The sequence below is a fragment of the Argiope bruennichi genome, chromosome 5 (assembly GCF_947563725.1).
Source record: "Argiope bruennichi chromosome 5, qqArgBrue1.1, whole genome shotgun sequence".
Classification (NCBI taxonomy): domain Eukaryota; kingdom Metazoa; phylum Arthropoda; class Arachnida; order Araneae; family Araneidae; genus Argiope; species Argiope bruennichi.
The window spans coordinates 24139290-24151440 of record NC_079155.1 but is presented as its reverse complement, the minus strand read 5'-3'; the positions used below and the strand labels follow the sequence as shown (position 1 = coordinate 24151440).

Sequence of the window (12151 nt, the reverse complement as noted above, 5' to 3'; positions counted from 1 at the left end):
GCAATGAAAAATAAAGTTTCTAGGAGCTTGGACCCAAAGCAAATGAAAATGGATAGAAATTTTGAAACAAAACAGATGGTCCTACTCATTTTAGAATGGGTAAACCAAAAGTTCTTCCCCATCAGAAGAATTACAGCAATTAAAATGTACAGAGATGCTGAAAATTTATCTGTCGTTTATGTCCAAGGTGAATGCATCTTACAATTCATAAAGAGATTATAATACATAATCCTCTTGAAAGTCAAATTCAATGTCAGTTTATATTTTGTGGTTTTTGATGATGCCATTCTCGTTCATGAAATACCACGCCCCAAATTAATCATCGTCGTAAATTTACAAGTGATAAATGCATTGCCATTTCTCATATAGTTCTGATTTAGTTAAGAATGATTACTTCCTTTTTTCGACAGAAGACGAAGTACTAGTCAGGAATAAAGTTTTTTTTTTTTTTTCATCTACTGAAGAAGTCACGACAGTTACCTAGAAGTGACAAAATATGCTTGATTTTTTTTGGATGGATAATTATTTTTTGACCAAACGATTTGGAATTAGAGCGAGTTGGCCATTTTGTGATTAATAATCTTTTTTATAGAGGTAGTAAACATTTTTTATCTTATCAATTCACATACATTTAGCACTAAGAAGTTGCTTCACGCAAGGACCATCACATTTTTGATTTCTCGCATGCGGAATATAAAAGGAGAAAATATTGTTATTGCCAAAAAATTCCTACTCGAGATTTTGACGGATCTTCGCGTTTTAGATCTCCTTGAATTCGAAAAAAACATTTTTGGAAAATGCTCGTATGTCTGTTTGTCTGTGACAAAAGTAATTCAAAAGCGCTTTCAGCTAGACGAATGAAATTTGGCACTCAGACTTTACATCAAATTTGTGGATTTCTATCAAATTTGAAGAAAATTTGTTCAGAGGACGTCTGTCTGTTCAGCGATTAGAATATAAATAAACACAATAATTACAAAACGTATGGAGTTAAATAAATAAAATTCAGTGCAGAGATTTAACATATCTTGTATAGACACTTGCCAAATTGTGAGACACATTCGACTATGGGTTGACTGTCTGTCCTGTCTACATTTTCAGAAACATGTAAACGTGATAATTCTAAAACGCAGTGACTTAAATATATCAAATTTGGTATGAAATTTTAAGACTACAAATGCAATTTTGTGTTCAATCATTGTTTCAATCGGTTGAGAAAAACTGGTCTAAAACACAAATTCGAATTTTGGATACTATTTACGTATACAAGGGATGAATCGCCAAATAACTCGCCAAGGAGGACATGATGGATTCAGTTATGAAATTGCTTCACGCAAGGACCATCACATTTTTAATTTACCTTATACGGAGTATAAAAAGAGAAAGTATTGTTATTGCCAATATATTCCAACTCGAGATTTTAACGAATGTCTACGTTTCAAACTTCAAAAATCTGAGAAAAACAATATTATAGTTATGCATGTCAGTTTGTGAATAGGGTGATTAAAAACTTTTTTGGGGTAGGCTAAGGAGTTTCGGTCTCTATTTCACACTAAATTTGCAAAATTCCGTCACATTTTAAACGAAATGTTACGACAAAATTAACGAAATTAGCAGAAAATTTGTTTGAGTACAAATAAACACATCAGATACGAAATGCAAAAATGAATATCGATAAAAGTGTTTATTGTTTTAACGTATAAAATATCGATCCATGAGTTATTTAGACTGTTTGTCGGTCTGTATTTTCGCTAGCATGTAAATGTTTTATCTCAAAAATGCAATTATTTCAGATAAATGAAATTTGGTATGTGGTTTTGTGACTAAAATTGTAATTTTGTATCAAATTTTCGTTAAAATCTATTGAAATAAGGTATCTAAAATACATACTCTTTAACTTTGTTATACTACAAAGTGTAAAACGCTTACTTGCTGAACTCTGGAAATAGAAAATTAAATACTGTTAGATTTCAAGGTCTTCCTCAAGATAATCAATATTTATCCAGAAATGAGGAGAAATAGCATCTGTATTATAAACATGCGATACCGTTTCAAGGAAATCACCCCCTTTAGCTTCAAAAGACAGAAATTGCATGGTAGCATTATCATATACTTCATCTCGTACTTTTTTTCCTGATATTTTAATTGATTATTGAGCTTTCCTATTATTCGATGGTTTTGGCAAAATAATAATAATATTTAATGCATTTGCACATAAATCATGAAAGACATTCAAACATTTTACAATATTTCGCATTACTACCATTTTAAAATTTACAGAAAAGTGGTCTTAATATGAAACTCAGAGATGCATGACTTTGAATTTTGACATCCTTTTAAGAATTTCACCATAATTCCTAAAGTAAATTATTGCATTAAAAGCAATTTATTCTACGATGGAATAAATATTTTGAATAATTGCGTACTTTCAGGAGTGAATCGGAAATTCATAAAATGTCACTGTAGGCTCATAAATGGTTGGCTTAATGCAGTTGAAGGACATGCAGGATCATAAAAAAGTTCGATAGTTTGAAGTTCTGCAGATACCCATTTCCTATCTTACCCATACCATTAAAAGTAGCCCTTTTTATGCTCAAATCAACCCTTACTCATATTTTATGTCCTCTTAATACGACTCAGTACTTTATAAATGTTAATATCATTTTATACTTTATCTGTAAAAATTGTTATAGATTAAGAAATTCCAAAAAATATTCAATGTATCTTTAGATAAGCCATTTATATAAAATGCAGTTTCTTTCATTTTACATTGTGATTTGATAAGAAAGAAGAACATCAATTGAATCAGTCTACTACAAATTACTTCGCGTGTAAATTAAAATTTTAGAAATACTAAATGCGTAAGTAAAAATCCTGATTTACAAAACTATATTTTTTGTAATGTTTTATGTTTTTTTTCTATGTCTAATCTCATTCAGTTTATATCTTAAAAGGCCTATTTTAGAGATGTTTCACAAATTTTCTACTATTCCCATTTAAAATTTTTTAATCCTTTTCTTATTAAAGGGACTAGCATTTTTGAGAGGCCAGATATTATAACAATGAAGGCATGTTCGAATTATCCATTTTCTGATTTCAGAACATTTTTCATGTTATTTTAACCTGGCCTTCTAATCCATCATGAAAACTGCGCAGATAACAAATAAAAGCTTTCTTGCTTAGTTCTAAACAACGAGAAACAAATCATGTTGTCAATTAATTGATGAAACAATGAACACACACACATAGTCACAGCAACAATGAGAAATATTGATGAAATGACGCTGATTTCAGAACATTTTTCATGTTATTTTAACCTGGCCTTCTAATCCATCATGCAAACTGCGCAGATAACAAATAAAAGCTTTCTTGCTTAGTTCTAAACAACGAGAAACAAATCATGTTGTCAATTAATTGATGAAACAATGAACACACACACATAGTCACAGCAACAATGAGAAATATTGATGAAAATGACGCAAAAAAATTCAAAAAATCAGAAAAAAATTTATTGCCATATAAATTTGTTTCATTAGAAAAATAATATTTTGAATCTTAAGGTGATTTAAAAATCATTTTTGAGCAAAATTAATTTCAGAAGGTATCGTGAGAAAAAAAGACAAAATTTCACTTATTTTATTAATTAAATATCTAATTATAATTTCAAGAAAACTTATTATATTACTGACCGAGACAAATCTGCATTAAAAGTTAAAAAATAAATACATAACTAAACAGAATCAATATCAATATCCATAACAAATTAGTGATCTTATAAATAAAACCAATAAAAATAATAATACCCACAATCTTTCAGAGAAATAATACTCTCGCCAAGACATAAATCGAACTATTTAAATGCTATATGATTTTACATCTTAATTAATTAATCCATTTACTACATAGTAATCTAATTATTTACATGAAAGTAATAGATATACCATACAATATCCTGTACTTGATGGGGAACCACTCGAAAACAGGTTCCTGTACATACTTTGTGTCCCTATTTAGTCTCCCACGCTAATGGCCCACGTGACTAAACAGAAAATGTTTTTTGTTTCTCTATTATGCTCCGTTTGTGAATTTGGAGTAATAGCCTTAGTCTACCGTTGCATTGGCTCCATGTTATAGGTAACTCTTGAAGAAGGAAACATAATTTGGATAATTAGAGAATAGAAAATATATAACTTTCATTCTCATAATAAAAATCCTCTCCTCAGAGGATTATTGTATTTTCTATGTAGAACGTTACCTTTTTTTATATCTATAATCATATAATTCACTTTCTTTGAATTGATCTATGACGTCATTTCTATTTACTTTGCAACTGCATGTCAGGTTGGATTTTATTTTCATTTAACTAGACTCGATTCATATTTGTGAAGACAGAATTTTGTTATCGATTTTTCATTTACTTCCCAATGTGTTAGAATTTGCACAGTTGTGTGCTCTTTATAACAATATTGTAATTAAATTATCAATTAATCGATCGATTAAATTAAAATTTGATTCCCAATGATTAATGCCATTTGTAAGTGAATTTATTTTTTTAAAAAAAGGATTTTCTTATTTTAACAAAAATTTTGAATTATGAATAATAAATTATTGTCTAAAAAATGCAAAAATACTAAAATAAAAACTTTTCATTTTCAAGATAATAATAAAATTGCGCTTTTAAAAAATGGTTTAGATTAAAATATTTAGCCTTCACTTGTAATGTAATTTATACTTGTATCCAGCACTTACGTCTCCACAAAACTGAATCGAGGCAACATAAAGTTTTGAGACAAATGTATAATTTGCTGCGTTGTATTAAGATGCTTTAGTGCGTAGTTTTAACTGCAAAAAAAATTATGGCTGATATTATGAAATGATAACAAGCTATTTCTTTATTTAGCCGTGGTCAAATATTTCTGTAGACAGGGGAGTTTTCAATTGTTATTTGAAACATTTATCTAGCAGAACATTCAGCCATCTTGTCCTTATGTTAACATTTGTAAAACTGCATAAAATTTGCGAATTTTATTTTAATTACAATTATATGTTTTTAAAAAAATATTATTATTTTTATTTAGTTAACGTGATTTTTATAAAAATTATCTTAGTGTTACATTCACCAATTTTCGAAAATGCTCTATGCTTGATAGGTAAATATTTACAAATTTAAAAATACTTAGTTCCTTGAATTTGGCTTCACTCAATTTTCATCATTTGCATGCATATGATTAAATACCGATAAGCTAACAATATATTTATTTATCATATACTAATCGCCTTAGGATACCAGCTGAGAATGTTAATTATATTCGATTTCAGATAAATCATTTAGATATAATTTTATGAGTATGGTTCCACCAAATGTTTAACATTAAAGCCGTCATATTTTAATTGTCTTAACTGTTTAACATACGCATGAACAGTTAAATAAGACAGTTCATGCACTGTTGGTTTAACATGTGCATGAACTTTTCTAATGGAGACAGATCCATAACATCACTGCATTATTAAACACATAAATATTAGGTTCATTTATGTTCTAAATTTTGAGGTATTGTAATTTCACTTTTTTATCATTTATGTTTTAAATTACACAGCTGTTGAATAGAATCTTTCTTCTATAGCTTTCAAGAGTGTAAGAAAAGCGCGCAATTAAATATTTGATGAAACAATGAAAACAGTTTAAATTTCAAGGCAACAATGTAATCTATTGTTGGAAATTAGGCAAAAAAATATTTTTTAAGAAATTGTCAAAATTTAGAAAAAATGCGCAAGACTATTAAATTTGTATCATTACGAAGACAATTTTTAAATTTTGAAAAGTAAAATTTATATTTATGCAATGACATTTTTGGAATTTATCTTAGAAAATGCCAAAGCACAATTTTTCATAAGAATTCTAACTAAAATTTCAAAACATTGCTCCTCAACGAACATTTTCACTCTACAAGATATACATGTGCCAAATTTGGTAGTGTCAAGTGAAACAGTCTAGCCAACAGAACAATCTAGAACAGTCTGTAGAGGGCCAATTCACATGCACATTAATGTTTGATAATAGTAGAGATATGTTATAATTTTACTTGCATGAAATTGTTAGTAAACTCTTATATAAAAGAATTTAATTGTTGTTATTAAATTACTTAGTGCACGTTTAGTTATGAAAACTGGAAAACTGATAAGATTTATACCAGATGTTTTCCTAAACACTTTTAATTGTGTATGCTCATTTTTTTTCGTACAAAATTTAGTAGCAAAAAGCCCCAAGAAAATCTCTCATTGATTTTGATTGAATAATTCAGTTTTATTTAAGGTAAGTAACCGAATTCAAAATCGATTTACAGAGAAAATAATGCATTTAGTTGCATTAATATGCATTTAGTTATTTGTTTATTTTTTTCTTTAAAGTTACATTCTTTTTCATATTTGCATAATAAATGATTTAATGCTATTTTAATTTTTAAAAGGCTATTTTCTCGTATTCTCAACTTTGATACAGGCATCAGTGGTCTGGTGGTAAGGTATCACTTTCAAGATCGGATGGCACCGAACTCTAGACTGCCTTATAAGCAATGTGGAGCGCTCTAAATGAGTTGGGACCAAATGCTCTATGGCTGGTATAGTGCAGAAGCTTTGAGAGGAAGTGGAGTCTTAGGCATTGTCCTCTGAAAGTAATTCAAGTTTACTAAGACATTCCTAAAATAACCCTAGTGCTGCTTTGAAATGGAAGATTAATGTAACATCTGAATTTAAATTTTGATAAAATCTTCTTACTTATGGGAGATTGATGTAACATCTGAATTTAAATTTTGATAAAATCTTTTTATAAAATTCTCATAAAGAAAAGTCTGTCACGTATTTTTCGTTAACATTTAGTGAAACAATTTTTCAATATGCTTTGTAGTATCTGAATCGTAATATTAGCAATGTTTTCATCTAAAAAGATATTATTTCTCTTTTAATGACTCGTAATTCGATAAAAATGGAAACTTCCATGTTATTTATCCGTCGAATGTTAATTCTTAAATACAGTTTATTTTTTAGCTGGGGAACTTGGGAGGCTATTTCATAAATTATCTACAAAATCTTGGATAAATTGTTTGGCAAACTAAATTAGAAAAGTTTTACTTTATGCTTCTTTTTGACCAAAAATACCAATCATTTATTGCATTCAAACACTTTTGACTTTTTAAAATTATTTTTGTCATTTAAAAAAAATATATCATGCATTACTATTAGATATCATTTGTCTAAGTTGCTGACAGATTCTCTGTAATTTTGTTTAACAATTTCCTTCAAAAATTTCTCTTTTTTTACTAAAAAGCATAATGTTCTAAGATTCATATGCATTATAATTGATTCGCACGAACTGTTCTGATATGTTATGAAAAGTTTGAGGGAAGAATGAGACTCAAGTATTATACTAATTATGAAAACGCATTCAAAATTACAAGGATTTTGCAAATTACACATCTTAAAAATAAGTTGTAAAACTAGCTAAACTAAACTAAACTTATAGTACATGTATATATTCACAAAAAAATACATTTTTTCTTAGTTGCTTAAATTTAATGACTGCTTTCTTGCAATTAAATTTGAATAGAATTCAAATAAATACATTCTGAAAAAATTTATATTTTGTAAACTGAAAATTTTATGTAAATTCTGCAAATTTAAAAGTAATAATCCTGAAGTAACCATAGCTTTCAATTCAGTTGCTTATTTTGAAGTGATTTTGTTCACATAGATTTAAATCATTGTACAGCGCTATTAACAGAATTTGCGAAGTGATATTCTTTACGTGATAAATGTTAGAAATATTAATATAGCAAAAGCGAAAGCTATGGAAATGAAGAAAATGTCGTTTTCACATTTTTTATGACAATAATATTGTCTGTTGAATTGCAGGTGATAAAAATCGAAATAAATATTTGTTGATGAAACCGCATTTAAATAATATATAGAGAGAGAGAGAACGAGATAATGAAATTATAGAAATTTTATTGTAAATGATGCTATTAGAGTCTAAATTATATATAAAAAAATTATGATTCTTGACTTAGCAATTTGGCTCCTTGCCAAATTAATAAAAACGTTCTTCCTGAAAATCGTCCAGGGAAATGTTTGAATTGAAGAAAAAAACAATTATTTAAATTTAAAGATCAATGAAAATAGATATTATAGATATTTTGATCCGTTTTTTTTAATTAGAGATAAATTTTTAAACAGTAACGTTAAATAATATGAAAAAGATATTTCGATTAAAAAGATAAGCACAATTCATTCGTTTCACCATACATCATTCGATTCACTTTCATTTTCAATATTATTGTAATTGCATTATAACGTTGCATTCTACAGTCATTTTCTGAAGAATATTGACTGTGTTTAAATAAAATCGAATATTTAACAGATATTAGACATTTCCTCTACAGAATATCTTATCTTTAAGAATTAAATTATGATAGGTATTGAAGCATTATAGTTATCAGTTGTTATGTTTATTGTGCACATGAAACTTCTTTGTATAGTCAAACTCGATGACAATACAGTGTTTTTAAAAATTAAGATTATGAGTAATCTGTCTTTAAATTATGGTTGTTTCTTCCGTGCTGTAAATCTACTTTCTTATTCCTCTTATAAGCTACTAATATAATAAAGATAATCTGTTTTCCTCATATATCAAGAAAATCAGCCGATAAAATATTTAAAAAATAAATGAAAAATCAATTGAATTTTAGTGTAACAATGAAAGTTATTCTTAAAAGTCTTTTTTTAAACTTACAGTATTCAAAAAAATTATATACACAATAATTACAACATTGTATAATCATTGAAAAACACATTTTTTAAAATCTTAAAATGATGTAAGAATCAATTTTATCCAACAATATTTTTGAAACACTCATCGCTGAAAATTGTAAAAATTTCTTTTGATTTTTAATTTACTACAATTCAAATAAATAGTACAAAAACTCTTTCCTAAGATCACATTCCAGCACTTCAAAATACATCGAACGATTTTGCCAATAAACTGCCAAAATACGCATGTATATTCTTCTTTATTATTGGTAGAAATTTAGACTGCAAACGTATTTTTTTTTTTTTTTTTGCTAAAAATATTTTAATTTTATTGCTAAGCAACCATTCTACAAAAGTGTAAAATATACATTTTCACTGGAAATTTCGATCTATTCAGATCATAAAATATAGAATTATTGATAATTTTGATTTTAACTGTAATTTCAACTTTTTTATATATAAATGCCTTTTTACTTTTTTTTATTTGGCAGTCAGATTATATCGTGCTTTTCTATTTGTCATTAATTATAATCAGGTTTCAGCTAAATAAATCAGTTTGCCCAATATTTTTTTCTCAATAGAGTCAATGCGTGCTTACATAATATACATCCAAAATAACAATTCAATTCTATATCCTTTATGCATCTTTCACGATGTAAAAGGATGCCATAGCATTAGACAATGTGCATTTAGAAATTAGATTACATTATGATATGCGCAGTTCTGTTTTTCTAATGATAATGACAATGCATGAGTTGAATGCATTTTAAAAAGTGATCATCAGTTGTCCATAATTAGCGTTTTTTAACATTTTAAAATCTTTTTTGCATTATTTTTGTTAAATTTATTCTTCATGGTGTTTAACAGATATGTTAAAAAAATCAAAATTTATTTTTTTATAATGATTGACGGAACTGTTAATAATCAGATGTGAGAGAGAATAAAATAAAGTTCCAGCCTCATTTTTAAATTATCATTAGCACATAATTATTTTTAAATTATTTCTGTCATACCCTTATTTTCAAATTATTCAAGAACAATATGATACTATGATTGTATAGTTAGATAATTGTTTATTTTTTATTATTTTTTAAAAAATTAAATGAAGTTTGAAGCAATTTTGATTAAATTTTCACCAAAGCAAGAATTTTATTCAGAAGCAAGAATTTTCTTCTTTTTAATGATATATTTTAAGATTTAATCTAAAGTCAAATTTGAATTACTGCAGCGTGAAAGCAATTAATTTCTTTAACGTGAAAGTTATTTAAAACCTTATATTATTTTTAATTGGAGTATACATTGAACATCCAGTTCTACAAATAAGCCTTATTTACTATTTAAATTGCAAAAATAAATAAATTCAATTTGAATACGAGGTACTATGTCTGCTTATCACTTACAATACTGTCTTTTTTTTTCGTTTTATTAAAACACTATGCACGAATTAAAGAATATATTTCCTTTTATCTAGAAATGATGAAATCCTTAATACACAGATGACAAATTTAAAAAATATTCTATACACTTTTCTTATAAATTAATAAAAAAAAACTATTCTTTCTTGGTAAACTGAAAAAAATCAAATGAATACCACAAAGATCGAATAGATTTTTCCCTACTAGGAATATAAAAAGAAAATGGCTGGATTCGCTTAGTAGAATAGATGTATGTCTAAAAATCTTACATATAGCAATTCTATCCACAGTAAAAAAATATATATAGTATTAAAGATATAATTCTATCCAACAAAAGAGCAAAATTCAACAACAAATTTGATTCAGTACAAATAAGCTGCTAAAATATCCATATTTGATTTTTTTTTCATTTGATGATTTCTGAATAAAACAAGAAAAGAAAACTCAAATGTTTTCTGTTTTGTTAAAAGAAATACCGTATTTCATATCAAATTCTAATATCTTTTCAAACTTAGCAATCTAATGACAATATTTGGTCTTCTTATCAGTTATTTAACTGATAATTTTTGTTTTATCTTTTCACTTATAAACAAATAATATTGTACTACATTTATTTCATATAAAATGTTTTTAGAAAGATCATATGGCACTTTAAAATATAAAAATGTATATTGATATAACAATTAAAATATAAAATGTTATAATACATCAACAAAGAGAAGGGACATAGATTTTTCATTTTACATATCGAGGTTTTATGTTATATATAAATCGACTTTCATCTCGTATCAAAATCAATTCTGAACAATAATTTCTTTTAGTTAATCTCGATAAAAATAACAGCACTTTATTGAATTTTTTTAATAACTTCCATGATAAGATTTTGATCTCTGATTTAAAAAAAATTCCATTTTGCATAATATCGTTGCTTTATTTCATTTATTTTCAATATTATATTAAAGATATAAATTAGTTTTTGATTTTCTATCAACATAAAATAATAGTTTTAATTTATAAAATATTAATTTTTATTTGTTTTATTCATTAATTAATTTATTTATTTTATTTAACAATTACTTTATTTATTTTTAAAATTAATTGACAAAATTTGCATGAAATCGTAAAGTAAAATTGTTTGCATGAAATCGTAAATCGTTTTAGTAATACGATGTACTTTAATTTTTATTCGAGATTGCATCTCATTAAAGCGAAACTCAAGTAATTATCTTGTGCTTGACAGTATATATAAGTTCCATATAAGAAAGAATATACAGAGAGATATTATTATTATTTTGTAATAAAGAGCATGATTTATAAAATGCAAAGTATATCACTAAAATTCTAAAGTTTATTTCTTGCATAAATTGTGCGAATGCAAAATCATTTTATGCTTGGAAAACAAGAACTGAAGAAACTATGCATTATTCTTTTCAAATGCAATTAACAGATTGCATAATATATTTTTGTTTATGCATATAATGCAATTATAAAAATGAGATATACAAACTATCTCGCAATAAGTACCACAATATCTTGTCAAACCGAAAGTCAATTTTGCATACAATTAATCAATGATTTAGTTCAAAATTTTAATAAATCGATATGGTTTTAAATAGAAAAAAATCGAATAACATTTTTAATTTAAATAATAAGGGCAAATTTTTTTAGTAGTGAAAGATTCTGCAATGGAATAAATTTTCTAGCCATCAACAGGTTGTTAGCAAAAACCTATTTTATGCATAACCAAAACTAAAATTTACTTTAATATGAAGATAAGTATAAATGGTCTCTAAAATTTTTAAAAGAATGAATTAAAATTTGCATTTAAATTTTGCAATTAAAAATTTATTGCTAAAAACACAATTTTGCAAAATTTTAGCATTATTGCCAAGAAGCAAAATTTTTCTCAATGCATATCGAATACAGAGACCCGT

General features: G+C 26.3%; 1 protein-coding gene across 1 annotated transcript in view; it reads right to left on the bottom strand.

Moving 5' to 3' along the window:
* Positions 1-12151, bottom strand: part of LOC129968213 (cGMP-inhibited 3',5'-cyclic phosphodiesterase 3A-like) — an 87844-nt gene that overhangs the window by 75148 nt on the left and 545 nt on the right. The window lies entirely within an intron of this gene.